Here is a 23469-nt window from a genome sequence, read left to right as displayed (position 1 = left end):
ATCTGATCCCACTTCTGCAACTGGAGTTCATAGGAGCCCTGTTAGATACAGTGCAGGCTGATCTTTTTTCCCTCTTGTGTGAGCAAATGCTCTTGCCACTCAGGTTCACAACTGCCAGCAGGTCACAGCTTGGTAGATGTTGAAGTTATTGAGCCACATGGTCTCAACTGTGATTATTACTCCCTCAGCACACCTTCTTATGAGAATGGCAAAGTGGACCCTAGCTTCCCAGTAGTCTCAAGCCTAAGGGAACCTAGCGAATGTCATTCGAGTGGCCCCAGAGCTCATTCAGCCCAATTTGACCATGGGGCTCCCATTCCAAATTGCTCAGCCCAAATGGTGCTGACAATAGATATATAGCATATATATGCGAATAGCGTATATATGCAAATATAAACCAATCTGAATTTAAAAAGAGGTATCCTTTTTTCCCTCCAAAAAGGGGGCAGGGGGAAAAGGTTGGCTCACCATGATAACCCAAATTTCTAACTTCCCGATTTTATATTTGAGTCAATATATAAAGACTGCTCACCCTCCCTCCTCATCAGCTATCTCCTAAGTTACTAAACATAATACAAATATCTGTAATGCATATATCCCAAAGCTAACATTTATTTATTTATTTTGATTTATATCCCGTTCTCCCAGTAGCTCAGAACGGCCTACAAGCAAACATTCACAGTGGTGTAAATTTGGACAGTACAAGATTATACAGTAGTTCAAGTACAGGGATTATACAGCAATTTAAGTACAGGTTAAGAGAGGACTATACAGTAATTTAAGTAGAGGTTCAGGATAGAGGGGAGAGGACTGGGGGAGTTTAAGTGGTAGATCGCAGTTGTCATTTTAGTTGAAGAGGAGGGTCTTTACCGCTTTCCGGAAGGTCATCAATGAGTTCTGTGATCTGAGTTGCGGGGGGAGTTGGTTCCAGAGTTGGGGGATGAAGTGGCTGTAGGAGCATTTGCAGGCAGTTTCTGACAGGAGAGACCTTCCTGGGAGGGATGCATAGGCATTTCTCCATTTCAAAGCGGAGGGAGTGTACAGGGTTAGTTTGGATTCTATGTAGGCTGGAATTGTGGCATAAATTCTTTTATGTGCTATTACCAGGGCCTTGAATGCGCAGTGTTGTTAATCGGAAGCCAGTGCTTTTCGCGGAGGGCTGGGGAGATGGGGTCATGGTAGTTGAGGCTGTGCAGGAGGCGGATTGCTGCATTTTGTACCCGCTGGAGGCGCTTGCGATCTTTTTTGGCTACTCCATTGAATAGGGAGTTGCAGTAATCCATCCTGGAGAGGACATAGGCGTAAAGGAGTTGGGCCAGGTCAGGTGTGGAGATGTAGGGTTTGATCCTTCTCAGTTGGCGGAGGTAGTAGAAGGAGGTGGAGACTACTTGCGAAATGTGGGCAGACAGGTGGCCGTCTAATGTTACTCCTAGGCTGCATACCTGATCTGCTACTGTTAGTAAGGTGGAGTCCCATGATAATGTTGGGCGTTGTCGTGGCTCGTGGCTAGCGCTGTTTATGGGACGATATTGGAATGGATGTCAGAAGCATGATAGTGCAGTATTTTTGTAACGCCAGTTTTTCGTATGATTCTGGGTAATTCTAGTTAGACAAACATCTGTGTTAGTTAAGGACCGCGCCCAAATAGAAGTGTACGAAAAACAGGTGGATAAAACATTTAAATATAATGTAGCTAAGGCCAGAAGAAAAACACACTAAAGATTAATATAAGGAAAAGAATGGTGTTTTCTTGTGTACTTTGCTGTTGAGCTAAATCATGGTGGAAATCATGATTACATGATTACATGGAGTCCAGTTTAGGTTCTTTGTGTGTACTATAACTGTCCTGTCTTCGGCCACCATCTTGTGCCAGTGAATAGTTTCTGTTCTTTGTTCAGCTTCCCGCCTTTAGCCTCGTGGTTCTAATTGATAACAGATGTGCTTAGGCCAGTTAGGAAGAGCATATTAGACTCCATATTCCAAACTGAGATATAACGTGTCTCAAACTGAATTGGATGTAGTTTTGAATGAAAATTATGATTTATTGAATGAATGAAAGCTTGGCCAAGCAAAATGTGAATGATTGGATTGAAGTGTATGACTGTGCTGTTTTGAAAAACATATTTTATATATTTTAAATCTGAAGAAACACTAAGGAAAATCCTGAGCACAACATCTGGAAGTAATTAGAGTCAGTCTCAAGAATAGGAAGAAGGGGGGCATTGGAAGCCCACGCTTCAGGGAGAGGGGAGGGGGATTTAAACCCCCCTTCCTCCAAAGTAAGGTTTCTGTGTAAGGCCATGCAATTTGAATCTGTCAGCTTAGGAAGAGTTTTTTCCTTTACGGCTGAGAATTTCTCAGCACCATGTTAATAATTATAGATTCTCTTGAATGTTATAATGTTAATTCAGAAATCAAAAGTAATTTTCTGAAAACTTTGTATAACTTTTAAACATGGAGGAATGTTTCTTTGTCTAAACTTTGAGACCACCCATAGAAATGTTATTGGTCGTCAAACTTGATGATGTCACTAAACCAAAAGTTATATAATGGACGTGTAACTGGTAAAACGTTGGAATTGTTAGGAGCAAGGCCAGCTTTTGGCTTCTGTAATAATTCTCTGATGCAAAAGATACTCAATTGATTTGCTAATAAAATTAATTGCGTACTCTTATGATCTAATATTGATATCTAATAAAAAATAAGATTTTGGGATTTTATGAAAATATTTTGCATCATTATTTTCTCATTTTCATTCTACATCCCTAGAAAGCTATAAGTACGCATGTGTGCAATTATCCTGCTCAGCGTGTGTATTTGGTGCTTTTTTCCCTGATCCATAAAAGTTCGGTCTTGGAGGCGTTCAGTTGTAGTTTGTTGTTAGTCATCCAGGTTTTCATTTCGGAGAGGCAGTGTTGGAGATTGACAATTTGGGATGATCGGTTTTCACCTAGTGGGAGGAGCAGATGGATGTCATCGGCATAGGAGTGGATTTTAATGTTGTATTTCTGGGCTATATCAATGACAGGTCTGATGTAGAGGTTAAATAGGAGGGGGGATAGAAGGGCGCCCTGTAGGTGTCCTACAGCTGTCTAATCAGCCAATCGGGATGCTTTTTTTTTTTTTTTAAATGCTCCCCAGGCAGGCCGCCTATATTGACACCTCCGGGAGCCTAGGGAGGCCCACAAGCTTGCCTAAGGCTAGGCGGTAGCCTTAGGCGACCCTACTCATCTCCCTAGTAGAGCGGGAGACGCTTACTATGGCCTACATTGTAAGTAGACACGGCCGCTATACTTAATCATGGCAAGGGATCTCCCTGCCGCGATTAGTATTGCGGCTGTGGCCGCCAGACAACCCCCCCCCACCTAAACGAACGAGGCAGGAGGGATGCCCAATCTCTCCTGCCGAAAAACCCCCACATCCGCCCCCGGCGATCGCTGGCAGGGGGGAAGCTCATAAGAGGGGCCTTAGGCGCTTGGGCCAATCAGGTCCTAGGCTCCTATGGATTGGGGAGGGGTGGGCCTGCCTCATTTGGACGGAGGCGGACCTGCCAGCTGTAAGGTGCAAGGACCTGTCCAGCCAGCCAACTTGCTAGGTGAGCCCAGGGGGGTTCCGGGGAGAGGGGTGGGGGGTTTCATTGGGTGGGGGTCCAGGGAGGGGTTTTTTTTGTGGGGGGGTCAGGCAGAAGGGATTGGGCACCCTCCTGCCACAATTGTCGGGGTGGGGGTCTACCGGCAGGAGGGTTTGGGCTCCCTCCTGCCACGATCATACAGGGGTGGAGGGGACTAGCAGCCATGGCCATTATACTTATCGTGGCAGGGAGATCCCTTGCTGCGATAACGGCTGCATCTACAGTAATCTGGTTCTGTAACCAGTGTCTGTAACATGGACGTCGGTTACAGAATTGGATTTATTTTGGGTGGACCTAGATTCTGTATAGGATGCCCTGGAAGGGAGTGTGGTCCTGGGAGGGGCATGGGTGGGTCAGGGTAAAGTCTTTCACCCTGAAATGCCACCCAGTTTAACGCACCTACGCCACCTAATCTCACCAGATGCTACTTAGTGCATATGTTTTATTGTCATGTCTATATTGTAATTTATGAAAACTATGTCATCTCTGCTCTGTCTGGATTATTATGGATGTACTTTGTAACCCGTTCTGGGCTCCTTTGGAGGTCGGGCTAAAAAATTGAATAAATAAAGGGGCATGCCAAGAAATTTGGTACAATGTCATTGAATAAGGGGTCTTTGTGCCCAACTTGGGTGCCAGAATTACACTCTAGTTTGGTGCCTAGAGTTGGGTATGGCTATTCTGTAAAGGCTTTGTGCCCTTTACAGAATCGTGCTTAGCATCACTCTTTTCCACTACCCAGATTGTGCCTGTTGCAGGTTTCTAGGTTTTGCTGCGTCTTGTCAGGTGGAAAATAATGTTTCAACCACCATGCTGTGGCTTTCTTTACATACTAGACATAGGGAGGGCTTACATGCAAGAGGAGAGTGGAGAGAACTACAATGTTGTAAAGGAAAGAAGACAATGATGCTAGGACGGATTAAAGGATAGGCCCAGTAGGCACGTGCCTAGGGCCCGAAATTGTTAGGGGGCCTGCTGAAGGAGGGCAAAGAGAGAGCCTTTTTTTTTTTTTTTTTTTTCAAACGGCGATGGATGGCATTGGCAACGGGGTCCCCCTCCCATGACTGAACTCAAGATCTGCAACTGGCCCCCCTCCTCCCCGGGCATCAACAGCACTTCAGATTGGCAACACGGTGCTCAGCCCAAAGCTTCCCCTCTGACGCAGCTTCTTGTTTCTGCCCGGGAAGTTTGCATCTGAGGGAAGCTTTGGACTGAGCATCGTGTTGCTGATCTGAAGTGTTGATGCCTGCGATGACCCGTTGCCAATCTTGAGTGCTTTCTTGGGGGGGGGGGGGGGGCGTTGCTGATCTTGTTCCCAAAATCGGAAAGAAAGGTGAGAGGAAGGGAGGGAGATGGGCCTGGGGTGGATGGAGAGATTGAGATAAGGGGGAAGATGATGGAAATGGGGAGAAGGGAGAAAGACAGAGAAGGGGCAGATGATGGAAGTAGGGAGAAGGGGGATAGAGAAGAGGGCAGACGGATGTCAGTTGAGAAGGGAGAGCAAATGCTGAATGGAAGTGGAGAAAGAGAACACATACTGGATGGAAGGAGGGGATAAAGAAAAAAGGCATATGCTGGATGGGGGAAGAAGATAGAGTTAGTGAGATAGTGGAGGGGTGATGGAAAGGGGTTGCTTGCTGTGGGTAGACAGTGAAAAGAGGGAAACTGAGGACTGCATAGTAAGAAAGAATTTAATTTAGACAGAGGCAGAAAATAAAGAAGGAAGACTATGAAAGGGAAGAGAGAGGAGAGAGAGATGCCAGAGAAGAGGAAAAGAGATAGAGATATCAGATCTGAGTGGAGGAAATGAAAAGAGAGATGCTAAAAACCACAAGGAGGAGGGAAGGAGAGAGATGCCACACCATGAGGTAACAGAGGGAAGATGATGGATGCCAGGCCAAAGTGTGTGTGTGGGGGGGGGGGCAGGAGGAGAGATGGCAGGGGGATACATACAGTTTCTGGATGGGGCAGACAGTGAATGGAAGAAAGAATGACAAGAAGATAAGGAAAGCAGAAACCACATGACAAAGGCAGAAAAAATTCTATTTTTTTGCTTTAGGATAAAGTAGTATTATAGCTGTGTTGATAAATGTTTAGAAATAGAAAATGGAAATACAGTGATCATTTTATTGGACTAATTTTAATACATTTTTTGCTAATTTCAGAGGCCAAATTCTCTTTCCTCAGAACAGGATACTGTAACAGTAGTATATTTTACTGACCTAAGGAAAGAGGGTTTGACCTCTAATTTAAAAATGATTAGTCCAATAAAATGGAATTATCTTATTTTCCATTTTTTGTTTTATTTTTAGTTGTTAATTTGTAAAGTGATTTGTTATTTCTCTTTTTTCAAATTTACATCTGCTATCTTTATATTTTGTTCAGTTTTGGGGAATATGCACCACTGTTTCTTCACCCCCTAAACTACCGTTCTTTCAGTTTGTAGCACAAGCCAGCATGCTGAATGCTCTGCACTGCTCCGATGGTCACAGAATTCCTATGATCGCCAGAACAGTGCAGAACATTCAGCCCGCCAGCCAGCGCTAAAAACCTCTTCTGTGCTTTTGTAAAAAAGGGAGGGGGAGTTTAGTTTGTGAATACTTATTCCATTCTGGGTGAGGGTGGTTCTGTGTCCTGTGTTTATGGAAGACATGGTTTTCTGTTAGCATTGACCAGCCTTGTTTGATGAAATGCATCAGGCATGGTTCCTGGGAGCATCTTAAATAAACCTGATTTGAATCTCCTTATTGTCTGCCGATCTTTTCTTCCACGTTGGATTCTTTGGTGGACCACTTGCTTTGTTGTTTTGTTATAAATTAACATACATGGAGTGGAACGTACCAGATTTGGTTGTTTATACATACATATGGGTTAAAGTTGGACGACAGAGTGAGGCAGTTGAGAGGAGTTGCAAACTTGGTTATTAATATAGACATGTTTCAGACAGTATTACTGCTTTACAATGCATTTGAACACTTTTATATACATTAGGAAAGGGTTCAGAGTTAAAATCCTGAGCAAGTAGGTGGGAAGGGAAGGAAGGGGGGGTTTTGTTCAGAGATGTTTGGGGCTTGCATAGAACTAAAACTGCACTGGTATGGTAATCTTTGTTGTTTGTTTTGAATTTTAAAATAAAAGAAAAAAAGGAATACAAGTGGAAATAAAGAAGTGACTAAGAAAACAGGTAAATAAATGGGGGTGAGGCAGGGCCAGGGAGGGCCCAGTGTACTTGTGTGACTAGGGGCCCTCCAAGAATTAATCCTGCCTTGCATTGAGGGAGAAAAACAAAAAAAGAAGGGGAGGGAACGATAAGGCATTAAATAGTAGTAAAACAATTACTCATAAGCATTCTTGAAAAGGAAGCTTTTTAAACTACCCTTGAGTTTGTCTAAGTTTTGCTCTGTTCTGATATGAGATGGAAGAGAGTTCCAGATCATAGGCACTGTAAAAGAGAAGATAGAAGCACGATGAGTGCCAATAATTTTTAGCGAGGGGACATGGAGTGTCCGTTGAGAAACAAGGAATTACTTTGCCTATACCAATTAAACTGTACTCCGTTCTCTTACAAGAAGTGTCATCAATGAGAATACTGGGTGTTATTTTGGATCAGTGACTGTCATTCCACGAACACATCAGTGGAGTAGTTTAATCCTGTTTTTACCGCCTGCGCATGATTACGGTAGATCCGTCGCTAAATTCTTGGAACCAAAATCTTTAAACATTCTAATCCACTCATTAATCATATCAAAACTTCAGATCATGCAAAATACAGCCATCAAACTTATATCAAAGGCTAAGAAGTACAACCACATCACTCCACTCTTGCAATAAGCTCATTGGCTCCCAATTACACATAGAATTTCAAATAAAAATTGACATTCAAAACGCAATCCTTTAAGGAGCCTCAATACATATATAACTTACTAATTCTGTATACCCCAACACGTACACTTTGTTCCATGGATCCACATCTTCTGACAGTGCCATCATTAAAGATTGTTGGCACACGCAGGCAAAGCATATTTTTGGTTAACGCACCGCAGACTTGGAATGCCCTTCCATTATACCTAAGAGAAGACAGGAATATAGACCATTTCAGGAGTAATCTTAAGAGCTTCCTTTTTAAAGATGCCTAAAGTTGCTAAATCTTCCATGGCAGCCTTTCTTCCTAGGGCTTCTGTATTTTAACCTATTTTTTATTTTTTTTAGCAACTCTGTCATACTTTTTCAGATATAGTGGTCTTCCTTTATTTCTTTTTATCTCTTTTTTGCTTTGTTTCCTTTTTCTTTCTTTCTCTTTTTCCCTGATGTACTTAACTTATTTGTTTCTTTCCTACAAAGATTGTATTTCATCCTCTTTTTCCCCTATGTACCGGTTTATCATGTACACCTGTTAGTTTTATTTTGTCTAATTCGTATTTTAATTTGTGTAATTATTAGATTGTTATTCGCTTAGAAATTCCAGATAAACGATTTTATCAAAATTTTATTAAAGTTGAAACTTGGTAAATAGTGGAGTGCCACAGGGATCCGTACTTGGACCAGTTATATTTAACTTATTTATAAATGATCTGGAAATTGGAACAAGTGAGGTGATTAAATTTGCAGAAGACACTAAACTGTTAAAAGGCATGCAGACTGTGAAAAATTGCAGACAAATCTTAGGAAATGGAAGACTGGGTGACCAAATGGCAGATGAAATATAATATGGACAAATGCAAAGTGCTGCACATTGAGAAGAATAACTTAAATCATAATTACCAGATGTTAGGGTCTATCTTGGGGGTAGGCACTCAAGAAAAAGATCCTGGGTGTTATTGTGGAGAATAGGCAGAAACCTTCCACCCAATATGTGGTGGTGGCCAAAAAAGCAAGCAAGATGCTAGGAATTATTAGAAAGGGCTGGTAAATATGATTAAGAGGAAGATTTTCAAATGTTGGCAGTAAAATCCGATAGGCCGCTGTCACGGCTGCTACTGTAACAATTTCAAAAAGGCAAGCCTTTCTTTAAAAACCAAGTATGTAAATGAGGTTCACGAAGAGTCGAGGAGGGTAGCTAAATTTGCATGTGGCGATCACTGGTAATAGTGATCGGCACATACGTAGAATAAACCCACAAAAAAAGACCCCAAGTTGAAGATCGGCGGGAGGGATGACACTCCTCACCACAGATGTCAAGCCCCCACCCAGTAGCGAGAGGGTTGCCCACTCCTTCCCACTGCCAAGCAACATCCCCAACATCCCCCCCCCTCAAGTCTCCCCCCTCCCCCCCCCTCTTGTTTACAAAGGCCAGCTGGAGGGATGTCTACTCTTTTCAGTCAGCAGTCCTCCCCGGTGCAATGTGGGATGCGCCGGGGAGGGGGGCCTAAGGGTCTGACCCAGGTTGCTTAAGGCCTCTCTAAAAACAAAGGAAAGTAGCAAGGAAGTGCTTTGATACCTCAGAAATTAATCTCTGCTTTTCTAAAGGTCTGAAAATTAATTTTACCTATTATATATCACACCACTATTCCAATGTTAAGTGTCTTGTCAAAGAATAGTTCCTATTTTGTTGTTTAGCATGTTGGTATCATAAATACGTTTGATTAGAGAGCAATTAAGCTGTTGGGCTTTGTGCCATTCTAGAAGTTAATTATAAAAGGATTAGATTCATTAACAATTAATTTATGCAGACACTAATTTTGTAAATGAAATGATCTGTTGACAAAAACCTGTATGCAATCCTTTTTACACTGCATTTATTTCCTTCAAACAGCTATTAAAATGCTTTTTGTCAAAGCTCAGCATTTACTACCTATTGATTTAAGAGTGTACATGTTGCATTATTTTGGAGTATCCTGATGGTTAGTGCAGTGGCCTGAGAACCCGAGGAACTGGGTTTGATTCTGACTGCAGCTTCATGTAGCTCAAGGTAAGTCACTTAAGAACATAAGATTTGCCGCTGCTGGGTCAGACCAGTAGTCAGTTGTGCCCAGCAGTCCACTATTTGTTGTGCCCTATTTGAGTCTAGCCTTACATGCGTATGTTCTGTTCCAGTAGGAACTTATCTAACCTTGTCTTGAATCCCTGAAGGGTGCTTTCCCCTATAACAGCCTCCGGAAGAATGTTCCAGATTTCTACCACTCTCTGGGTGAAGAAGAACTTCCTTACGTTTGTACAGAATCTTTTCCCTTCTAACTTTAGCGAGTGCCCTCTCATTCTCTTCACCTTGGAGAGGGTGAACAATCTCTCTTTCTCTACTAAGTCAATTCTCTTCAATATCAGGTTCATCCGCAAGTGGGTAGAGTGTAGGCTGAGCAGTTCCATGGAGGTGCAACCAGGATTGGATACAGACTGCATTCCTCCGGCAGGTATCCACGCAGCATGTCTGAGAATGTTGAAGGTCTCCGGCCATGGATGTCATGCCAGTGGGGCAGTCAAGATTTGGATTCCAGATTTCCAGTTCTCTGAGGCAAAGATCTCCCTGTCAGCAGTTTCTGCTGGATCTGCAGTGTTTCCATTCAACTCATGTCACAGTGAGTAAGTCTTGCAGCATAAATCAGCGATTTGGGGGGTCTTAAAAAGGGGTTTTAGGAGGTCTTCCTGCATGCCTTACCCCCGTCCACCTCTAAAATCCCAAAATCACCAATTTTAGTGCGTTCCTGTGATTTTCCTGGGATATATTTAGTCAAAATTGGCACCTGTAGCGGCCATCTTGGATTTTTCACGATTTGATTTTAAAGTTATTTTTCCTACTTCCAAGCTTTGTTTTTGCAAGAAAACTGTATAAATGGTCTCCCCAGGGTAAGATTGGATGGATTCATGCCTCATTTGTGGTGGATGGCTGTCAGTTGCGTGGCCGTGTTCCACATGTACTACAGCCCTTGGGGGAGGGGGGAAGGAGAGTTTGCCTGGATGTGGTGCCTTCAGACCCTAGAAAGTGACTTAAAGCACCTTCTGCCCAGACTCCTGCAAAAATGGCATCGGGGACCTTGGGGAGTGCATTGGCATCGTTTTGGCGAAACATAAGCGTGTCTTTGGTCATATCCCTTGCAAATTCTCTAAACCTGAGGTGCAGTGCTTGGTTTCTGCTGTGGAGGATGAGTTTTCCCTGGAATTTGTAGTTGTGCTTTATGAGGCATTTTTAGTTAAAACTTTCTGCTTGTTTCCCTTTCACCAGCCTCTGTACTGGACACAGAGATCCCTGCTCTGGTGGACCAGGCTAGTTCTTCTTGCTTTCAGGCTGGTGTACCAGTGCGTAAGATGATTATGTCCTTAGTTGTGGCAGACATTTTTCTCCATCTTCTTTCACAGGACAGCTCTGTGACGATCACTGATGTGATGAATCTGGTGAATCTTTGGGATCCGGACTGGTGTGGAGCTTGTGTTTTGAGGGGAGGACCCCACTGTGCACAAATTTGTTAAACCCGCACACCTTGCTGCTTGTATGTCTGACTTGCTGCTGGAATTGACATTGCAGTCGGAACAGCAGGTAACTGCTGAATGTTCCTTCAAGAGTGAATAGAGACCATATTCTGCTTCTTTTCCTGATCATCTTGACCTGGTTCAGATTCTGTCAGATGTCTGGGAGACTGCTGAGTGTCCCTTGAAATGTGCTCGATCCTGGCGCAGCTTTCTCCCATGGCGGATTGCTATAACAAGCACTTTATTCCTCCAAAGGTGTTTTTTTTTGTGGTGCATGTCACCAAGTGTACATCTATTCCCAGCAATGGGGGGTTATGAAGGATGTCCAGGACCAATGCATGGATTTCATCCTTAAGTGTCTGTTTGTTTCGGCACAGCTGGTGTTAAAGCATCGATGGCTTCTTCCTTCGTGGCTCGGGCATGTCATTCCAAGTTGTACCATGATTCTGGCACACTAGTTCTTCGTGATTTGGATTTTCTCTTCTCTGGAGTGAATTACCTGGCCGGATGCCTTGTACAACATCTTGAAAGTTTTGCCAAGGTGGGCATCTATTCTGTTTCGCCTCGCAGAATGCTCTGGATCCAGCAATGGTCTGGGGATTCCTCTTCTAAGGCTACATTGAGCCGGTTGCCTTTTAAGGGTCAGCTCCTATTCAGCCAGGGTCTAATTGACCTTATGGCCAGTGTTCAGGATTGTAAACCCATGGCATTGCCTGGGAGCAGGTCCTGCCCTTCTAGGAGTTATGGGTGTTCTAATTTTCAACCCTTCCAGCATTCTCATCCATACTTGGGCCCTTCCACAGGACAATGGTCCTCTTTGTCGGTCAGCGGGCCCACCTGCCAGCAGCAAATCGGCTGGTGGCTTCTGCTAAGAAGCAGTTCCGATGCCAGGCTGATGTCTCCTCTGCTTATCGAGGAGCGGTTGTCTGCTTTTCTGGTGGACTGGAAGGCCATCACCTCCAACCGCTGGGTTCTAGAGGTTCTCAAAGATGGCTACAAATTGGAGTTTTTCTGTCCTCTGGCCGAGTATTTTCTGGATTCCCCTGTGGGTCGCCCCAAGAAAGTGGTTTGGGTGCAGGCCACAGTTTGCAGCTTTTTGGATATTGTGACAATCAAACCCATGCCAGAGCAAGATTTAGGCTCTGGGAAATACTCAATATACTTCGTCATGCCAAAGAAATGATCCAACGATTGGAGGGGAGCAGTGCATGGAGATGGTGTGCTCAGTGATTGTGTCGGTGGCAGATCACCGGAGATATCTCCAATTCCATGTTCTGGGGCAAGATTTCCAGTTTGTAGCACTGCCCTTTGGTGATGATGATGGTGCATCTTTGCACCCTGGATGTCCTGGTTCACCTGTATCTGGACGGCTGGTTCATCAGAGTTTCCTCGCTGTCCGAGGGATGTCAGGCTATCCAGCAGGTGATGCAATTGCTGCAAAGTCTAGGCTGGGTGTTAAATTTTGGTAAGAGTTGCCACAAGCTCACCCAGGATTTGGAGTTACCTGGGTGTTCGATTTCACGGGACCATGGTGATAATGATCAATGTGGTCACATGGGCCAGAGCCCATTTGTGTCCACTGCAGGAGGCTCTGCCTTTGTGCTGGAATCCATAGCGGAATCTGTTACATGCACCCCTGCCCTGGACAACGGCACACAACAATTTCGCCTGGTGGTTGGTTGCATCCTCTCGCTGTCAGGGGCCTTACGCTCCGGATCTCAGTTTGGGTGATCTTGTCGACAGATGTGAATCTAAAAGGCTGGGGAACAGTGTGCATGACTGTCCCAGTTCTGGACCAGTGGGCGCCATCAGAGTGCAAATGGTACATTAATCACCTGGAACTGCAGGCGATTCTGGTAGCCCTTCTCCACTTTGAGGGTCATCTCCATCTTCGAGCTGTCCGTGTGTTCTCGGACAATGCCCTGGCAGTGGCTTACGTCAACCATCAGGGGGACACAATGAGTCCCTCTCTGAGCGTGGAGGCTCAGCTGTTCTTTTGGTGGGCAGAGAGGCACCTTGTGGTGCTGTCTGCCACACAGGTGGCAGGCATGGTCAAAGTTCCAGCAGATTTTCTCATTTGTCAGGTTCTGGACCCCTAGAAGTGGTCACTCTCTCAAAGAGTGTTAGATTGCATAGCGGATCAGTGGGGGTTCCCCAAATCTAACCTCATGGCGACTATGGCCAACAAAAAGACAGATTGGTTCTTCAGTCATCGTCGATAGACAGGCAGTGAAGGTCTGTACACTCTGGTTCAGCCCTGGCCCCAGGAGAGTTTTCTTTATGTCTTCCCTCTGTGGCCCATGATAGGGTATCTGTTAAGGTGGATGATGGACCAAGAGGGTCCAGTGATTTTGGTGGCATCAGACTGGCCGAGGCAGCCATGGTATGCTGACTTGGTTCAGGTCTGGAAGGTTCGGGGGCTCCGGCCCCATGTCATTCTCACCTCCTCAAATAGGGTCCGATTGTGATGCAAGATCTGGACTGCTTTGGTCTTACATCATGGCTCTTGAGCACAAGGCCTTGACTCACTGGGACAATTCTTCAGCGGTGATTGCCACATTGTTTCACAGCAAACAGATGTCCACAGTGGTGGCCTCTGTGAAGGCTTGGAGGTGTTCCCAGGCTTGGTACACCCTGAGACAGGTGGTCCCTTCTCTTCCTTTGATTCCTTGGGTACTGGAATTTCTGTAGGATGGCCTGTGGAAAGTTCTAGGAGTTGCTCCGCTCTGGGTTCAGATTGCTGTGTTTTGTGTCTGGGTCTTCCTTCCCTAAGGGGCTCATTGGCAGGTCATCTGGATGTGTTTTTTTTTTTTGTGGGGCGTGTTATGACTAAGGCCTCTCTTGTGCCTTCCCTGTCTGACCTGGAACCTTCATATGGTTCTTCACTCTCTGGTTCATTCCCCTTATGAGGCTTTGGAGCAGGCATCTCTGGTCCTCACAATCAAGCCTATCTTCTTTGTGGCTATTACTTCAGCCAGCAGGGTTTCGGAGCTTCAAGCTATCTCCTAAAGGGATCCCTTTCTATGTATTACAGATTCCACTGTTCCTTCTTTTCTTCCGAAAGTGGTTTCCACTTTCCATATGAATCAGAAAGTCCAGCTGCCTGCTTTTGCTTCTGGTTTGAGGGAGCAGGACTGAGTGTTGCAGTCCTTGGACGTGCACAAACCTTTGTTGTGATATCTGGAGGTCACCAACGAATTTCGCCTCTAACCACCTGTTCTGGTGGGTACTGCCTGCAAAGGTAGGACAGCTTCTCAGGCTACCATTTCCAGGTGGATTCGCTTGGCCATTTCCTTGGTTTACGGGCGGCCATAAAGAAGTTCCCCCTTGGTGTGCAGGTTCAAAAGTTCAAAAGTCTAATTCTATTTTCAATAGACTCTATCTTCCAATATGAAACCAATCGGTCTTGAACTACAGTACTTGTCAAATTAGTTTGTTCTATACATTGTTAAAGTTTCTACCCTGAGTTAGAAAGCTAATTTTTTTTTCCTGTTCAGTAAAATTTTAATCTAATTTAGTAGAAAATGTACGCACTTCATTGGAACACTTCATTATTGAGAATTCTAGTCATACTAGACCTGCCAATTGAATCCAACGTCACTGTTGAAGATCTACTGCTTAGACCAGGATTACATTTCCCAGGACTAGACTGCCTCTAATGAGCCCATCTCCATTGAAGCAACCTGGGATTTAACAACCAAAGATGCAGCCATTAACTCCTTTACAGTTGTTTCAGTTCCAGAAAATGTTGAAACCTGCCAATGACAAAGTTGGAGAGGTAATAATTACCTCTTGATCTTCTTTTCCAAGCTGCACTGTGTACATCTGCTCTTCAGCATTTGATTAAGCACACTGTGTCAACTCCGTCCTGGAACTAGGAGGAGATGGCTTGCTTTGAGCAATTGGGCTCAAAGACACCCAAGCAGCTACTGGACCAAATCTTCCTTCAGCAGCCCAGAAGTTGCTGCTTGCTCTATCACGGGGGAAATCAAAACAAACACCAAAATCAGCTGCTGTTTCAGGTTGGGTTTGGCAGGAGGCTGGAAGGGATAATTCCACACCTTACCCTTGTTCTTCGTAGTCATATTGCAATGAAAAATGGAAACAAAAACAAGGCAAAAAATATCTGAGTCTGGAGTGCTGCCAAATACATCTGCTCAGGTAAACGCCATCTTGGATTGATAGCAAATAGTTTAATACATAAATACATAAGAAATCTAATTAATGGTTAATAAACACATCATATTGCAATAAAATGATTAACTCAAAAGATTCATTTTACAGTTAAGAAACCATAAAAATATGTATGGGAACAGAGGAGATTGAGAGGGGACATGATCGAATCATTCAAGGTACTGAAGGGAATAGACTTAGTAGATAAAGGACAGGTTGTTCACCCTCTCCAAGATAGGGAGAATGAGAGGGCACTCTCTAAAATTAAAAGGGGATAGATTCCGTACGAATGTAAGGAAGTTATTCTTCACCCAGAGAGTGGTAGAAAAATGGAACGCTCTTCCAGAGACTGTTATAGGGGAAAACACCCTCCAGGGATTCAAGACAAAGTTAGACAAGTTCCTGCTGAACTGGAACGTACACAGGTAGGGCTAGACTCAGTTAGGGCGCTTGTCTTTGACCAGAGGGCCGCTGCATGAGCAGACTGCTGGGCACAATAGACCACTGATCTGACCCAGCAGTGGCAATTCTTATGTTCTTATATTACACTAGTATTTAAGCCCGTTACATTAACGGGTGCTAGAATATATGGCTGGCTGTCTTTCTTTATTTATGTCTCTCTCCCTGCTCCTGTCTCTTTCTTCCTTTCTTTCTGTCTCTCTCCCTCCTGCAATTTTTCTCTCTCTCTCCCTGGCACCCTTTGTCTGTCTGTCTTTCTTTCTGTCTCTCTTTGGTCCCCTGTCTGTCTTTCTTTCTGTCTGTCTCTCTCCCTAGCCTCCTTTGTCTGTCTGTATTTCTTTCTGTGTCTCCCCCCCCGCCCACCCCACTTTCCTTTGCAGAAGCAGCAGCGGTATTTCCCTTCCCCTCCAGATCTCTGTGAAGTAGTAGCAGCATTTCCCCCCCACCCACCCCCCATTCCCTTCTCTTCCCCCACCACCACTTTCCTTTGCATAAGCAGCAGCGGTATTTCCCTTCCCCTCCAGGTCCCTGCTGAGTAGTAGAAGCATTTTCCCCCACCCCCCATTCCCTTCTCTTACCGTGAGCTGCCCTGCTCCGTTCGGCCCCTCCCCCTTCCCTTCCCGCGTGCTGGCCTGCTGCTGCTGAAGGTTTTTTTCGGTGACTCCTCCTGTTAAAATTCTAATCCTGTTAAAACTACCCCCCCCCCCCCCCATTCCCGCAACCGCTCCTGTTCAAAGCGGCCTGCTGAGGTTCACGGCTGGCTGTAACGAACCTCGCAGGCCGCTCTCCAACTCGGTAGCATGTTCCCTCTGACGCAATCGCGTCAGAGGGAACGTGCTACCATGTGGAGAGCGGCCTGAGAGGTTCGCTACAGCCGGCCGCGAACCTCAGCAGGCCGCTTTGAACAGGAGCGGTAGCGGCTGTTGCGGGAGGATGGGGGGGGGGAGTCGTTGGTCCTACAGGCCGCTGTGAACAGGAGCGGCGGCAGGACCATGAGGCGGGAGTGAGCTGTTCGGCTTCCCCTATCTGGGGAAACTGCCGTGCCGAGGAGAGCCGGGAGTGAGTTTTTCGACTTCCCCTATTTGGGGAAACCGCCGTGCCGAACTCAGCTGTACGTCGGGAGTGAGTTGTTCGACTTCCCCTATCTGGGGAAACCGCCGTGCCGAACTCAGCTGCACGTGGGGCCGTAGTAAGCGCGGGGCATGCTGCACTCTTGGCGGCCACGGACATACGGATCATGGAAGCACGCCGATAAGAATGCGCATGCGCCGCCTACGGTTTTATTATATAGATAACCTTGTAGTAAGTCATTCACCTCACCCAAGGCATTACTGTATTAATTAAAATACATACATATATATTAGTATACTTATTCCAGCAAACCATATAGAACAAAATTAATCCAAAGGTTTAAATTGACCAAAGTTTTGAAGAGAAGAGGGTGAAAGGCACTTACCAGGACCTCCAGCCATTTGGGGGGAGGGTATGGGGGTATTACTGTTTAGGCAGCAATGATTGTGAGAAAGTGAAACAGCTCATTTAAGCCAGTGCTAGTTCACATGCTTGCTGCGTGCAACACAAAATTTAAAAAAAAAACAAACAAACCACTTTTCTGATGGATTTGCACTTGTATATGAGCAGTGTTATTCACACTTCAGCATGTTGGTCTTTGTAGTATCCCAAGGTTGGCATTAGGTGGCACCCCTGGCTTACAGTTTTAAAACTTATAACTGAATTATTCTCATTTCCTTTTATAACTTATAATTGTACTTGTAAAAGTGGATTTATAACACTAGGGAACTATAACTCCTCTAATTATCCCTATTAAATGGGCAGGGTCCACGTAGGATTTAATCAGCATTATCTGCATGAAGGGGAATATGGCTCCATAATTTCCTTGATGTAATGTGTGCAACTTTTCATTTTAATCTGAGATTACAATATACTGCCTTTGAGTGCTGGAGCCTATATTTATGTATTTCAAGGAGAGAACAATCTAAAAATCAGGCAACTTTCTTTTTTGTAGCATTTTACTAAATTATATGGTCAGAAAACCAATTGTAAGAGTGGGCTCTCCAGTGTGATTTCAACAGTAAGGAGAAACAGCCTCTTGAAAACAGATTGTACCTACCGAAAAATACCACAGATTAGTTTCCCCATGCATTTTGAATCTCTTAAGATTTTGAGTGCCTATAGAAATTGTAATTTTCTTTCTGAGAGATGTTTGATGGCGGAAAATGGAATTGCTGGATTTATTTTTATGCGCTTTTTTTGCCTTTGTCCTGGTAAAATTGATGTTTCTCAAAAAGTATTCCATCTCTTAGACAGCATAGTGAAATCAAATATGTAAATTTCCAAGCTGAGGGATACTTTACTGGTATTTTATATGTTGAAAGAGAAATTTTATATACTAGTCAAATAATATTAAAGTGTATTCTTCATTTAGATTCCATTTTCCCTGCTGAGGCTGGTTAAATGTTCTTTCCACTGTTATACCACACACAAATATTTAAGTCTTACCATTTCATATCTTACTGTGGTGAGTCAGTTTCAGATTTACATTGTTTCCTTAAGGATATTATTGACACATAAGAAACAAGTAGGCAAATGGTCTGCTTCGAGGGGCATTCAATAATTTATCAACCTGAGTATGAAAGAAAGTAGCAGGTGTGTTGAAACAAGTTTGTGCATGTTGTGACACGTCTCTAAGTTACTCTTGCCCAGTTGCGGCTCAGTTCAAGTCCAACATTGCAAGAGACGATCTCAGGAGAGTCCTCATGTGAATCAAGTAAGAAACTGCTAGATTTGGAGTACCATTCAGTGATAAAATTTCTCACAAAAGAAGGAAAAAGCCAAAGGAGATCCATGAACATATGACTGCAGTTGATGGTGAGTCTGCCCCATCATCCTGAAAAGTAAAATTTTGGAGCAATCGGTTTAAGTGGAGTAGAGAGTCCATTGAAGATGACCCTCACCCTGGACAGCCTGTGGAAGCAACTTCCACAGAAATGTGCAAGAAAGTTGAGGATTTCATTTTGTCAGGCAGACAAATTAAGGTTTTCCGAATAGCTGAGGAAATGGGCATCTCGGCAGATACAGTTTGGAAAATCATGAAAAGTTGGTCATCTCCAAGGTTAGTGCAAGAAAGGTTCCAAGAATGCTAACACCACGTTAGAAGGCCACAAGGCTTCAATGCTGTAAAGAGAACTTGGAGATGTTCTTTGAAGACCAAGTGAATTTTTTTTTTAATCATTTGGTACACTGCAGGAGGCTCTATCACAGAGATCTATCACAGAGGTCTATCACAGAGATCCTGAGTCCAAAATAGTCAATTCAGTGGAAGCACAAAAAAGTTCAAGTCGCAGAAATATGCAGGCAAAATCATGGTAACTGTCTTCTAGGATGAGGAAGGACTTTTGCTTCTGGAGTTCATGCCACACAAGGCAACCATAACTGGGAAGAGTTATGCCAACACAATGATCACTTTGCGGGAGTCAATCAAGGAAAAAAGATGAGGAAAACTCACAGTAGGCGTGCTGCTGCTTCACGACAATGCACTGGTGCACATGTCATGACAATCACAGGCTGCCATCTGAGAATGTGGGTTTCAGAAGCTGAAGCATCCAACCTACAGTCCTAACCTAGCTCCCTTGGATTATGTCCTGTTCCGAGTTTTGAAGAAATCTCTCTGTGGACAGCGGTTTTCAAGTGCTGAAGATGTCGAGGAAGGTGTGATGGCTTGGATTGAAGGTCAAACAGAAGACTTCTTTTCAAAGGGGTTAATTGGGAAAATTGGTTGAAATGTATGGAGCTATCAGAAGACTATATTGAAAATCAAAATTTTTTTGAAAATTCTTTTCTTGCCTACTGAGGTAGATAAATTATTGAACGCCCCTCATAGGTCCTGAAGGAAGGAGATTGTGGAGGCAGACTCAGTCAAAGTTGAAGAGGTCTTTGTAGGTTAAAATACTGCCCATCATTGCCATGTTTCGCCCTGCATGGGATGCTTTAGGACCTTAACTTTTACCTTTAGTTCCTTATGGTGATGTTTTTCACCGATACCACAAGATAATAGTTAAGCCTTTGACTATATTATTGGCACATGACACATGAAAGGCTTCTTAAACCTGCCTCAGGAGCCTGGGGGGTGGGGATCCTGCTGGTTATGACAAGGGCTCCTTTTACTAAAGTACGCTAGCGTTTTTAGCACACGCAGTATATTACTGCGCGCTATGCGGCTGGAACTAACGCCAGCTCAATGCTGGCATTAGCGTCTAGTGTGCGGGGCAATGTAGCGCACGCTATCCCATGCATTAATGCTCTAACGCAGCTTCGTAAAAGGAGCCCTATGTATTCATCAAGTTTGTATAACCTTTCCTTGGAAAAAGGTGGTCCATTCAAAATGGCATACTTTATAATTAAGCTATATGTTCTACCTTTGCTTACACATTGTAATGTAGCATACTGTGGCATACCTTGTATTATTTGAATATTTTTACTGCTGTAATTGTCTGTTGCCTAAGGTCCACTTATTCATGCTATACACTGCTTTGGGTGAATTTCTTCAAAAAGGCACTAAATAAATCCTAATAAACAATGCAATGATAAATAACATGATCGAGACATTCAACTATCTCACGGACCGCATCGAGGTAGAAGAAGATATCTTCTTTTTCAAGGGTCCCGTGGCAACAAGGGGGCATCCGTGGAAAATCAGGGGCGGGAAACTGCACGGGGACACCAGGAAATTCTTTTTCACTGAAAGGGTGGTTGATCGCTGGAACAGTCTTGCACTTCAGGTCATTGAGGCCAGCAGCGTGCCAGATTTTAAGGCCAAATGGGATAGACATGCGGGATCTATTCGCAGAGATAGATAGGGAGGGTCATTGGGGTGGGCAGACTGGATGGACCGTGGCCCTTATCTGCCATCTATTTCTATGTTTCTATGTAACATGGCACAGAATATAGCATACACTTCCCCCTCCCCATTCGTGGTTTCGGCAATCGCGGTTTCACATATTCGTAATTTTTTTGGGAGGGGAAAAAAATAAAAAAACCCATAGTTTAGCCTTCCCCCTCCCCCCCCCCCCCCCCCCGGCATCCCGGCCTTACCTGGTGGTCTAGCGGGCTTTCAGGCAGGAGCGATCTTCCTACGCTCCTGCCCCGTGTAGATCGCCAATAGGAAATGGCTGTGGGGAGTTCCCGTCGTAGTCTCGAGAGACTACGGGAACTCACAGCAGCCAATTTCCTATTGGTGATCTGCACGGGGCAGGAGCGTAGGAAGATCGCTCCTTCCCTGAAAGCCCGCTAGACCACCAGGTAAGGCCAGGATGCCGGGAGGGAGGCAGGGGTGGGTCAAGGCCAGACCAGAAGATATTCACGATATTTCCCCATTCGCGGTCCGGCTCTGCCCCTATCCCCCGCGAATCCGGAGGGAGAAGTGTAATCAAAAAGTCACCTCAATATTTAATAATAGCAGGACAAACCAAAACAAGAAAAGACCAATGTTCTGGATCCAAAGGGTTTATTCACAAAATACAGCACCAATGTCTTCAATAAAAGACAAGCAATAAAACTGGACGCTTATCAATATAGTTCACTTCAACAATGGGATCTTACACAATATGTGTTTCGGCTAAATAATAGCCTTCAGCAGGGGTCCAGTGTTGTCTTGTCTAAAACTATTAAACCAATGTAAAACAGTGGAAATGAACAAATAAATTCACAAAGCATAGCCTATGGTACTGTTTATCATGCACCGAGGGGTTGGCTGTGCACTAAGGGCTCCTTTTAGCGCACACACAAGATTAACGCACGCTAGCTGAAAAACTACCACCTGCTTAAAAGGAGGCGGTAGCGACTAGCGCATGGGGCATTTTAGCGCGCGCTAAAATCGCTAGCCACCTTTGTAAAATGAGCCCTAAATCTCACACTAAAAGTTTGCAAGTGTGAACTACACATTTTTTTTAGCAAGTGCATGCTAAAATACTAAGGGGGGGGGAGATAGAGAGAGGATCCAAGAATAGTGGCTAGATGGGGGGACTTGTTTGGGGGAGGAGGGTCCGATATGGGAGGACTATTGTGAGGGGTGATTAGGGATGAATAGGGAATGGGTCTGGATTTGGGTGGTCTCCTGAGGGGACCTGATTGGGGATGAAGGTGAAAAGAGACGGGCTCAGGGGCAACCTAAGGAAATGCTACTTCATGGAAAGGGTGGTAAACGTGTGGAATGGACTCCCAGTAGAAGTGGTGAAGATGAAGCACCTAAGATTTCTAAGGAAGACGAAGTGATAGTAGATAGCAAGGATGATAGGCTGTATGGTCTTTATCTGCCTTCATTTTTTTTTTTTTTTTTTTGAACTGGTATTAAGTGTAGCCACCTAATCAGCACTGGGGTATCTGGTGTGTGGTAGTGCCCCTTCTGCTAGCCACACTCTATCTTTGCTTATGACCCAGCTGGCTGTTTTAGCATGTCGTAGCTGATAGCATACATTAGCACGGACTTGAGCTAATGGCTAACACCCATACTAGCTGCTTTGCCCAGCTGAGCAAACATCTCGCTAGATATTAGTTTGTGTCCCAAGAAGGCTTGTGTCATTTTTATTTATTTATTTATTTTAATTAATTAATTAAATTTATTTAGCCCGTCCTCCCAAAGGAGCCCAGAACGGGTTACAGGAGTACATTCATAGTATGGGTAGGACAAACTTTTGTGAGAAATACAGACTTTACAGCACTTACAGTATAGACAAGGGGGTTTAGGTTACAGCATTTAGAGTAAAGACATAACATACAGACTTAGTCGGCATAGGGTGGATTAAATTGCAGCGTTCATAGTGTAGGTATAACATGGAGGTAACACAGCTTTCCTAGCGATGGGTGTATCTTTTTTGTTGGGGAATGTGGTGGTAATTCAGGTTATATTTGCGGTGGCCTGTGAGTTTAGAGAAGTCGTTTGGTGTACTAGGCTGTGCCTTTGAGATCCATCCATCCGGGGTGTAGACGCGGGGTTGTTACAGAGCTGGGTTTGTAAAGAGAAAGGTTTTCATGGCTTTCCTGAAGTTCCAAAGACTGTCTAGTGATCTAATGGATGGAGGGATGATGCACAGACTCTAGTATACAAGTGAACAACCTATTGGCCCATCATGGAATTTTATGCAGTTTGAGATCATGGGAAGTATACACAGAAAACATTATTAACTAGAATTTTGATGATTTTAAATATGGCATTTTACAAATTATCAGAATAGTCATCCTAGCAGTTCAGTTTTATCATTTTTACTCAAATTTTACTTAGATCTGGTGGAAAAGTCAGATGACATTCTGTAGGGGTAGGAAGTGATTCAGGTGCCTTGGGGAAGGGGAGGGGGCAGCAGCAGTAGTGATGGCAGTGAAACGGCTGCTGGCACATAGCTACAGAGAAGCAACGAGAACCCTAGCTCCATCCCTGTAGATGAATCTCGATACCAAAACTGTACAATTATGCAGAGAAGGAAGGAGTTTGAAACTGAGTCTTTAAAATGTTTTCTAAGACAGGAACTGAACTCTTATTTCTAAATCCAAGGAGAACAGACAGCATGCCTCCCTGCCTTTAAATTAGATCACACATTTTTTTCTGGCTGATGGCAGCGTCTTTACTGCTCACCCTGAAGACAAAAGATTTTCACAAATTACATTTTCATGCACTGGGTTCATTTATCTGTGCTGAGATCTCACAAACACAGAGAAATAGACATACCCGAAGATTCGGCAGACTCGGGGGGGATCTAACAGCAACATTGTTATATGGAGAAAAAGAAAGAATT

The sequence above is a fragment of the Geotrypetes seraphini genome, chromosome 9, assembly GCF_902459505.1.
Source record: "Geotrypetes seraphini chromosome 9, aGeoSer1.1, whole genome shotgun sequence".
In the NCBI taxonomy this organism is placed as follows: domain Eukaryota; kingdom Metazoa; phylum Chordata; class Amphibia; order Gymnophiona; family Dermophiidae; genus Geotrypetes; species Geotrypetes seraphini.
Note: the sequence above shows the minus strand (reverse complement) of the source record.